This window comes from Phaseolus vulgaris, chromosome 2, assembly GCF_000499845.2.
Source record: "Phaseolus vulgaris cultivar G19833 chromosome 2, P. vulgaris v2.0, whole genome shotgun sequence".
Classification (NCBI taxonomy): domain Eukaryota; kingdom Viridiplantae; phylum Streptophyta; class Magnoliopsida; order Fabales; family Fabaceae; genus Phaseolus; species Phaseolus vulgaris.
The window spans coordinates 7,277,103-7,288,907 of record NC_023758.2 but is presented as its reverse complement, the minus strand read 5'-3'; positions in this window follow the sequence as shown (position 1 = coordinate 7,288,907).

Below are 11,805 nucleotides of genomic sequence, written 5' to 3'. Positions count from 1 at the left end.
TATTGAAATAACTTTAAAAACAAGTTCCGGTGTTATTTTTCTCACGTCCAAAAAAAAAACTAAAACTATATTTGATTTTAGGTATTTTATAATAAAATAAAGTAATTTTATACGTTAATTATAAAAAATTAAAAATCATCAAAATAAATAAATTATTATAAATTGACTGAATTCATTTCAAGTTGACACGAATTTAATATATTTAAACTAAGTAGTAACATCACTTACCTATTTTAATAATTTTTTAAAAAACATATTAAGTGCCGAAAAAGTAGAAATGTAAAATGGCGAAAGTGTTGGAGAGAGTTGAGTGGAGGTTGATTTTGTTGTGGTCAAAGTGAATGATGGGTAAAGGTCCCCACCCTAGTTAAGGACTTCCCCACATGTGTTTACAATCTGAGTTGGGGTAATGCCACATGTTTCCAGGTATCAATATGCATATTCTGTCAAATTTCCCACTTTCCCCTTTCCCACGCCACCTTTATCATCTCTGTCTTTGCACTCTTCTCAAAATCCAATTAACCCAAATTCAAACCAATTACATTATGGAACCATGTCACAATACTTTAAGCTAAATTTCTTTCACTTTTTTTAATAAGTTTTTTCTATTTTGATACATATAATAAAATTGTTGTACGTAAGAAGATGGTAGGAGGAAAGAAGTGGTTTTTTTATTCTCATGATGCATTTACATTACTTCAAAGAAAATATATAAAGTTTGTAGAAATTTCTCATTCCAAATTACAAACTAATTATAAAGATTTTATTATTATTAAATTAATTATATATAATTACGTATAATATCATATAATATTACATATAATAATTACGTATAATTTAGTAATTATTTTTTTAATACAACCATGTCACTAGTTTAAACTAAATTTCTTTCACTTTCTTTAATAGGTTTTTCCTATTTTGTATAATGCCGTCTCCCATTGTTTATCACTTTTCAATAATTCAAGACAAAGTACCTATTAGTTATTTATGATCCATTTAAATGCTAGCTTATTAGCTAACCATATCCAAAACCACACCTTAAACACGTCTTCAAAAGACACCACATTACAAGTGACCCACACATGCTCGTGAACTTATAAGCCAAACAAACACCTTCATATTATTTATATCACCCCAGATATACTAGTATATACTATATACCCAATAATAATCAATTATTACTAATAATTAATAGCGAATCCCATAGTCAACCCTTTCATTACTATTATATATTTCATTACATCGCTTTTTTTATCGATAAAAAGGAAGAAAAAAAATATGAAGGACCAGGTGAGAGATTCAATGCGCATACATTTCTTCTTCATGTCAGAAGTATTATTTTTTTGTGAGCGTGGAAATGTTATGCGGAGATGCATTTTAATTAGGTACATAACCTTAAAATATTAACTCTTTCAATGCTTGTAAAGAACATTTTTTGTTCTACAGAGACGAATCCTGTGTGTGCAGGAATCTTCGCAGGTTCACATAGCCTAATTTGCCAATCGTCAAAGAAAAAAAAAAGTATGACGTAGGGGATAGTGTGTAACTCCATAGGACTGAACTGGGGAATTTTTGTGTCTAGTGTGAGTGAAGCAGTAATGAAAAACTTTACATATGCAGTGCAAAAACAAAACAGCTACAAAATAATAATGAGAAATATAAAAACTTGGATGAAAATCAGAAATGAAAATTTCGTAATTTCCTCTCTGAATGTCATATAAACTAGGATTACGAAAGTAGTAGTAATAACACCCTTAGTTAGAAATAAAAAAAATAAAAAAATTGCATGCCTTAACTAAAAGAAAAGAAAAAAAAAATAAGACGATAAGGTTAAGTTGTTTATTGATTTGTGATATATGTCAGCAACTTAAGGTCTCCTCTCTCTTCCATTATGTGTTTAATTTTGATATTTGTTTATGATTACATTAGTAATATGTAAGAGACGAGGAAACGAAGTTGAGTAAATAATTTGATATTAAAGTGGTATTATTGATCCACGTGTTGCGTTGAGCAGGTAAGCGATCTTTTGAAGAATGCGAAAAGCCGATTTGGGAGAGCTTCCTAAAAGAGCCATCTATGATGTATTCATCATCAAACTCATTAAATTAACTTATTGCACCCAACAATATGACGTATCAATGTTGCTTTTTTGCCCCATTTGTGTTAAATAATGAAATTCATACGCACACAAATTTGTATGCTGAATTTGGAGTTTGACTTCAGTCATTAAATGTTAAATTAAGAAAAATATAAAAATGAAATTGAAGTCACAGATATGGATTGTGTCACTAGCCGTCCATTCTTGTTGTTCGCCAAAACTCGACTTCATCAAGGTTTTGAATTTCATTTTATTTTATAGGAATCAATTAGTAGCATCCCCATCAACCACATAACTATGCTTCCTCACAATAAAATTGTGGTTATAATTAATCGCCCTGTCCATGTCTCTCTGAAATGCTTATCACTATTCTCCAACAAAACTTAATACTTTAGAGAAAGAATAAGTCTTTCTTCAACACTATATTTTGCAAAATAAAACTTTCCTTTAATTAACTACAAAAACACTTATTTACACAATAAAATACCTCCGTCACCAAGGAGGTATAATAGAATCCAATTTTTATTTTTAAATAAACAGTCTCCCCGTCTACAAAAAATTATATATATATATATTAATATTTATACTTATTTTTTTAAAAATAAGTAAAAATATTATAGTACGAAATTGAATTTTTTTTTTATAGTCTGACCATCCGGATACTTATAGTATGAAAATGATTGGAATTGATATTTTGTATTTAAAATAATTGTTATTTTTTTTTTCAAAAATTAATAATTTTTTTCAAAATTTGTTTATGTTCACTATAACTACTTTCAATAAAATAATGAAGTGAAATATCAAATTGAATCAATTTCACATACAGAATTTATTCTAATCATTTTCATACACAAGTAAGTGGATGATTTAAAGTTTAAACGATAAAAAAAAACTAATTTATATTATAGTATATATAAAAAAAATATTTAATTTTTAAAAAAAATAGAATACGCTTTATCCTATTAATAAGAAATTCACTTAAATCACTTAAAGAAGTAAGTTTAAATTTTATTATCAGTATTAATACTCCGTAAGTATTTTTACAATGTGGTTTTAAATTTGAGACCTTTTCTAGTTTATGTGAATTTTTTAAACTAATTTTTGTATTAAAAGATATAACGGGGATATTGAGAAAGGGAATTTTTTTAAGTCGGTAAAAGTAATTGAAAACTACTGATATGATAAATATATTTTCAAGTTTTTTTTAGTAATTGGAAATGGAATATTAAAAAAGATGTAGAATAAAAAGTTGAATGGAAAAGAGAAAAGAGAAAAGAGAAAAGGGAAGTTGAATTGAGAAAGAAAAAGTGTGAAAAATGGATGATGATTATAAAACGAAATGTTTCGTCACCATCACATCAACCTCGTGCTCACTTGTGTTAACGTTTACTAGCATTAGCATATCAGTTTCGTTTTCCCTTTTTTTTTTCATGTACACTCAGTCATACTATATTTTATGTTTGAAAATAAAAATATATATTTTAGATTTACTATAAATCATTTCTATTTTCATACAATATTATTTTTTAATAATTATGGATATCTTTTAAAAAAATATTGAATTCGAGTTAAATTAAAGATATTAAAAATAGTAAATTGAAAGAGATAAGAAAATAAAAATAGAAATGAATAAATATAATCATGAACACGATCAAGTTGAACTCAACCTTTTTTTTTCTCAAAGTAATTGACAAATATTTGATTTTAATATACAAAATCTCTGAATTTGACAAAAATAATTAAAAAAAGTAACTAAAAGTTGAAAAAACTAGTTGATAATAATAATAAAATAGTCCACATATACATTATATCTTGCATTACTCTTTTCAACATTATCTAAAAGTAAGGTATGTTTACAGTTTGTTTTTTATATTACACAATGTTTTCGGATTTCTCTTTCACGTAATACTTAAATAAATTTAATCAAGAAATAATATGTAAGTGAATAAGTATCACATTTCATATATATATATATATATATATATATATATATATATATATATATATATTATTTTAAGTAACTGTTATGAAATATTTGTCTAAATTATTATAGAAAAATCAAATTTAATGTTACTCATATTTTTCGTGAAGAAAATATATATGTTGATAAATTGTTTAATTTAGAATTGATTCATAGAGAACCATTTCATTGGTATAATAAGTTTTCATCTAGTTTGTTCTTAGAATTCTTTATAAATAGGTATAGTCTACCTATGTATCGTTTTTGTTAGTATATGAGTTTTGGTCTAGTCTCCCATATTTTTGTAACTTTTTTTATGCAATGACACATGATGGTTATTTGAGGTGTCAGTTTAATTGAAATGTCAAGTTACATAAAAAAAAAACTTTTATATATATATATTTAAAGACATTTGAACTTAAAATTAGAATATATAAACAAAGACTAATATTGTTATTTATGAGAGTAGACTTTTTTGGGTGAACATATAGACTTTTTTTTTTTTCAACATAGTTGGTCACATGTCATTTGTTTTTAAATGAGATAATAGACAAGTTATTTGAATAACGTCATATAAATCGTCGAAAGTGTTTTATCTTTAAACAAGTTTTTTCAGATAAAAAAGAGAGACAAAAGGCGACGCATGTTTGAGGTCCTTATATAAATATTTATGAAGTCAAACATAGAAACAAAATTGTATGAAACTGAAGTGATATCTCTCTTTCTCATATGCAACAAGGAAATTCATTTGAAAAACAATAACTATTAATATACTACAATGTAATTAAATTGAATAATAAAAATATATAACTGAACATTTTCCCTCTCTGTAATTAAATTATATTTACAAAATTTGGATCTGTTGTTGAAAACAATTAAAATAATACATAGAAAAACATAATGAATTTTTTTTTATCTTAAATTGTTTGATTATAAAATAGAAAATTTGCAAAAAAAACGCATACTACAACGACATATTAAGCCAGTTAATTAATAATCGGTGTAAATAAAAATGCAGTGACATTTTTGTAAATAGTTGAGATATATTACTCCGGTTACAAGGATCGACCGGTGTAATATGTTATTCTCAGAGTAAAAAATAAAGTTTTTAAAAAGCTTATTTTGGCGCTTGACATATTACACCGATTGGATTAACCAACCGGTGTAATATGTCCTTAAGAGTTAAAAATAATTAAAAAAAATTAAAATATGAATTGAGATTACTTTGTGAGTGTGGTGGTCTATTTATAGGTATTTATAAACGTGGACAATTGATATTGATTTTTAATAGCTTTCATTATGCATAATTATATTTAATGATAATATCATGTAACAAAATTAGGGTATCATGTAAGTACCATTTAACAAAATTAGACTATCAAGAAATTATATAAATAAAAATACAATGGCATTTTTGTAAATATTTGACATATATTACACTGACTGGTCCTTACAACCGGTGTAATATGTTCTTTGACTGCCACCATTATAAATCATTTTGCCACCATTCTGATTCACTTTTGGCACCGCTCTGATTCACTTTTGTCATCGCTCTGCACCTCTTCCTTAACTACTGTTGGCACCACTCTCCACCATTGCTGCTAGCACTACTCACCACCTCCTCCACCGTCCTTTCTTCGCTGCGTTCTTTCTTCACTTCTCTTTTCCTCAGATATGCATTTTGTGTTGGTTTTTTTTTTCTTGTTTTGCTAACTCCTTTTTTATTTCAGGATGGAACCTATGAACACTTGGAAAAGCCAAGGTAGACGCTTTGCTTCCTAAAGATATCTCGCTAGGCCTTTCTTTTCTCAGATTTGTGATCTTAGATTTAGGGAAATTTTTATATGTTGTTTCAAAAATCATCTTTTACTAGATCATGTTGTTTGCCCTGTAAATGATGTGAAATGAAAATATGGATGTTATGTTTGATGGTAAGTGCATTTGTTATTTTTGTTTTTATGTCTAGACTTGTGGTTATTGCAGTGTTTGTTTGTGCATCACTAATGGTATGTATGAGCAACAATAAATATTGTGTTGTATTTTAATAAATTTATAAAAAAAAAAACTCTAACATATTACACAGGTTGTGTGGCCTTAACCGGTGTAATATTCCACATATTACATCGGTTGTTTATCCCAACCGGTGTAATATATACCTTCGGGAGCACATATTTTTGAATATTTTATTCAGAATTTGGTACATATTACATTGGTTTTTGCAACTGTGTTATATGTGATTGCCATTTTACAACGTTGAGATCTACATCGGTTAGGAAACCATTGTTATATGTCTCCCAAAATCGGTGTTATATGCATTTCTTGCACTAGTGCAAGTTAAAAAAAATAAAGAAAACAAATATTATAAAGATAGTATATAGATAAAATTAATTTAAAAACAAGGAAAAAGAAAGAGAACATAATGAAGAAGTGGAATAAGAAACTTTATTATTGATATATCGAGTAAAGATTGTACAAAACATTGACGAAACAAATAATTATATAGAAAGAGAATAATAGTAATAGAAAAAATAAACAAAACACAAAAATTGAAACTTCTAAATTAAGCAATATCATCATACTATCTAAACAAGTCATCATTAGATCGTTTAAACAAGTCATCATCCGACAGTCCAAGTATATCATGGACTGTCTAAACTAGTTATAGACCATTAAACTATCTAAGCATATCTTAGACCATCTAAAATTGACAAGCAAGTAAATTGTCTAATGATTAAATAAGCGTATTAATCATTCAAATAAACAAAATGTTTTCTTATACGAGTAGACCGTCTATAATTGATAGTAGGACTAGGCGATTCCCTTATAAGAGTAGATTATCTAATAGAATGAATATTATTTCTATCTTCAGTATAATCAATATGTCCTTGAGTGTCAATATTGATAAGAGAGTTAAGAGTAATATGATTACCTCCATTTTGCACTGAGAAGAATCATTAAGTTTAAAAATATCTTCATTGTTAGATGGTCTAGTAGAATGATCTCCAAGATTTTGATTAGTGTTGGTGGTGATAGGAGGGAAATTTTTTTCATGAAAAATAACATCACGAGATATAAAAATATCATGTGTGTAAATTATAAATCATGTATCCTTTAACGTTGTGTTTGAATCCAAGAAAAACACAAGGATGAGCTCTTGGGTCAAATTTCTTATGTTCCCAAACAGAGTATTAGCATAACAAAGACATCCCAACACATGAAACATGGAAAGATTAGGAGAATTATTATAAAGTTTTTCAAAAGGGTTTAATTTCTTAAAATGTAGATATGTGATTAACAAGATAAACAACATGAGTCAAAGAAAAACTCCAAAATCTTTTGGTTAAATTGCTTTAAAAATGGATGACACGAGCAACAAATAAAATATGTTGGTGTTTTCTTACAACAATGCAATTATGTTGGGGAAGAGGGAGAAGCAAAACAAGAAAACTTATTATTGATATGTTGAGTAAATATTGTACAAAACATTGAGACAATATCCAATTATATAGAAAAAGAAGAATAGAAAAAAAAAACATCTAAAGTGAACAAGACCATGAGATTTTCTAAAAAAGTTACAATTAAAATGTCCAAGTAAGCTAATAAAAACCATCTAAGTATGTAATAAACTATTTATGCAGGTCATAGACTACTAATTTGTCTAAACATATCTTAGACATCTAAAATTGACAAATTTGTCTAAACATATCTTAGACATCTAAAATTGACAAACAGATTACAAGTAGATCATCTAATGATCAAACATGCAAATCATATAAGGTTAACTACTGGTGAGGAGAGGTGTTGTGACCGAGAGCAATTTGTGTGTTTTTTGCGAGTTGGAAGAAGAGTCTTACAACCACCTGTTATTCGAGTGTAGATTAGCTTGGCTTGTCTGGAGTCAGTGCTATGCTTGGTTAGGTTTGGCGTCAGTAAACCACTCAAATTCGCATTTTCATTTTCAACAATTTAAGTTGTGTAATGCTTTTGAATTCATTAATGCGGTGTGGATGACAATTTGGATTGTTGTAGTAAGTGAGATTTGGAGTCTCAGAAATAAGATAATATTTAAAGGAGGGGTGGTGGATGTCTCAGAAGTGTTTGCTCTTATTCAATTAAAGGCTTGGTAGTGGGTCGTCTCCAAGGTACCATTTAGCTTGTTTTTCTTATTCGGATTGGTGTCTTGCTCCTCTGATTTGCATGAACACGATTTAGTGTGTTTTTGTGTGTTGGTTATTTATTATTTATTATGTTTTTCCATTACATGTTTAGTTTTTACAATAATTTACACGATAGATAAAAAAATAAATAACTATTTATTATTATTATTTAATTGGTATAGACAAAAATCTTAAATTGCAAGTTATTTTGAAACTGAAGAAATATATTCTATGAAGTTTAGAATCGGTTTGATTAAGTCCCTAAACAACACTCTTTGGAAAAAAAAAATTGGAGGTATAAGTTTTAATATTTGGTTTACTATTTTTTTTTATTATAATGATTTTTCAATTTCATCTTATTATTGAATGTTTTTAATTTAGTTCATTTAAAAAGAGAGTCAATTTAATTCCTTTAATTAAAAATTGATAATATTTGTTGTTATTATTGTAATGTTATTCTCGTCCATATAATGGAAAGAATTATATTAACTTATTGTTAAGAAGAGTATTGTAGATCTCACATCGACTAAGACTAAGAGATAAAAAATTTCATAGTATGTAAGTAGGTGCAAACCTCACCATATAAACTAGTTTTATAAGGTGATTGGGTTAGGTATCAGAGTCATTTAGAGTATATCCTAGTGAGAGTTTGTTGAACTTATTAGGTCATCCATTATTGGATCACTATCAAACCACCTATAAATATAATTTCACGCAGTTAAAGGGTCAACGTGAGGAGGAGAGGAGGTGTGTTAGAAATTTCACATAAACTATAGATATGAACATTTCATAGTATATATATGAGTGCAAACCCATCTTATAAGCTTGAGTTATTGTTAGTATTAGAACCTATTGAGAGTTTGTTAAGTTTATCAGTATAACTGAGTGCAAATCTTATTTTATAAACTGATATTTATAAGATTGAATAAAACTTAAAATTCACTTTTTAATAAAAAAACATTAAAACTAAATTGAAAAGTTTTATCATAATATTAAAAAAAAAACCCTAATAAATAATCAATAACTAACTTGGTACTAGAGAATGCTTATATGGCAACTATGCTGGTCCTTTTGTAGTGAGTGATCATGATTTTGTGATTATCCTAAGTGAGGAAATAAAATAAATGAGGAAAACCTTTATTGAGGCACGATGATGGGTGACAAATTGTTCCACTCACAATCAAATCCTCATAATATCTACAAGGACATGCACAAATAAAGTTATCGCGTTGAATGACACAACACGTGCTCAAATTCCAAATGCTCCCAAGACCACTCATATTCAATCACTACTATATCAACTCCTACCATCACCAAAATTTTCAACATTAATGCATGGAATCACCTATTATTGCTTCATAATCTTACAAATGTAAACTTTAAAAGTACTCAATGCAATAATTTTCTTTCCAATTATGAATTTGATTATTATTTTTTTTTTCTTTTTTTAAATGTACGAAACTTCTACAAAATTTAAATTCACAATCACATTCATAATTTAATATTCAATATTTTTCTTTCACAATCACTCGACATTTCGAAAGAGTAATATTAAGTACGTCTTACAAGTCTTAAAAAAGATACTTAATACTTAATCTATTAGGAAACATCCTCAATTCTTATTTCAGGATTGTACATTGCATCTAATAATACCTCTAACAAGTTCACTACATGATACATACCAAATTCAATTATAACTACTTCAAATACATCATTTGATCAACAATAATTCAAAAGTCTAAAATAAATACTACAATCCTAGAATTTCTATTAACTTTGCATATTCTAAATCTTAATCTCAAATCAGCTTTAATCTTTAATTCAACTGAACAATACAATATAACTCAATATTCAAAATAAGTGAATTTTAAATCAAATTTATTAACTCCTCGGACATCTAAGACCTTGTATTCTATAACAAAAAAAAGATAAAAAGAAAGTCAAACAAAGCTAGAAAAGTTTCAACTACTTTTAGAGATTCTAATTCATAAAGAAAACTTATCATTATATCATAAAGTAACAGAGATTAGTCCAACGAGTTCAAATCTCACATGTAGAAAATTGTACATTTGCGAAGTCATAAAAGAAAATAGGAAAATTAGAAATTTTATAGTAAAGAAAAATTTAGTAAAAAAGATAATAAATTCATATTGTTTTAATCTTAACCATATTCGAAATTATGATTTTTGATAGGAAAAAAGATAAAAAAAAAAATCTCATAATCTTAATGATAGGATAAAAAGAATTAAAAAAAAGCTTAAAAAGATAGTAAGATTTTCTAAATGAAATTTTATTCATATATAGTTGTATAAATTCTTTTTATAAAATATCTTTACTTGCAAGTATAAGTTTTTTATGGGAGAGGCAATAAAATATGACGAATATATATATATACTATTTATATTTTAGATCTATTAGTTTTTTTTTATATTAATTTAGTTTCTTTTATATATTAACTAATCTGATAAATATATATTGAAGTTAATATAGTAAGAAAAGGAGATTTAGAAACTTTTAAAATATAGACTTCTTACATAATTGTATGTTCTTGCATATATTAATTATCACCAAGGCTTTTAACTATAATACACTCATGAGATTGAGTATTTACTTCAAAATGTTAAACTCATGTCAAAGTTTTCTAAACTTAAAAGAATATATTTAACTTTTTCATCAAAACAATTACTCCAAAAACCTAAAAAAAATTACATATCAGCGTTCATATCTAGATGTACCTCAAGTTCTAGTTGAGATATGCCCATTTCCATTTCTGATTCTTCAAATTTTTGTACTTACTCGTAGCCTTCTTCGAACCCATCATCATCCTTATAATTTAAGATAGTACATTTCGGAACCTCCAACATTTTAACACTATGAAAAAAACTTCTCTGTTGATCATTAATTGTTTTCACTCGTTCATCAGAATAATCATAACTTTCATGAAACGAAATGTATCATGGTTAAGCAAAAGCATGTAGTAACCGTTTATTTCATCTTGTTTTATTTTAAATTACAGATTTAATTAAGAACTGGAGAATTAGGAGGCTTTTTTCTTCTAAATAAGAAAAAAAGCAATCACTTCAGGCATCTTGAATCAATTAATGATACATCAGAAGTATCTCTTGACAAAATTATGTAAATCAAACTAATAAAAATATATTTCAACATAAAATATACCCACACAAAACTTCATGCAGGTTATTCATGTATTTATAATATGATAATAAATTGGTTAACTATTATGTGGTTTAGTATATATGTTAAGTGCTAACTTGCGTAATCTAGAGAATATTGTCTTGTAGTGGTATGTTTGGGCGAAAAAGGTCTCTGGCCGAATTTGCATGGACCAATTATAGTTATGGACCCTTATAATTAATCTTTAATTAATACGAGCTTTTTTAGTTTTCCTCAACTTATAGTAAAATTCATACCAATCTTGAAAGTTTACAAAATCACTAGAATTGATCATTTTAAAATTTGAGTCATCAAAATAATTAAATAGTAATAATAATACTAAATATGATACTGACATACAGAAGCAGTATATAGTTTTTCCAGCACTCTCACAACACGGAATAAATTGAAGTACT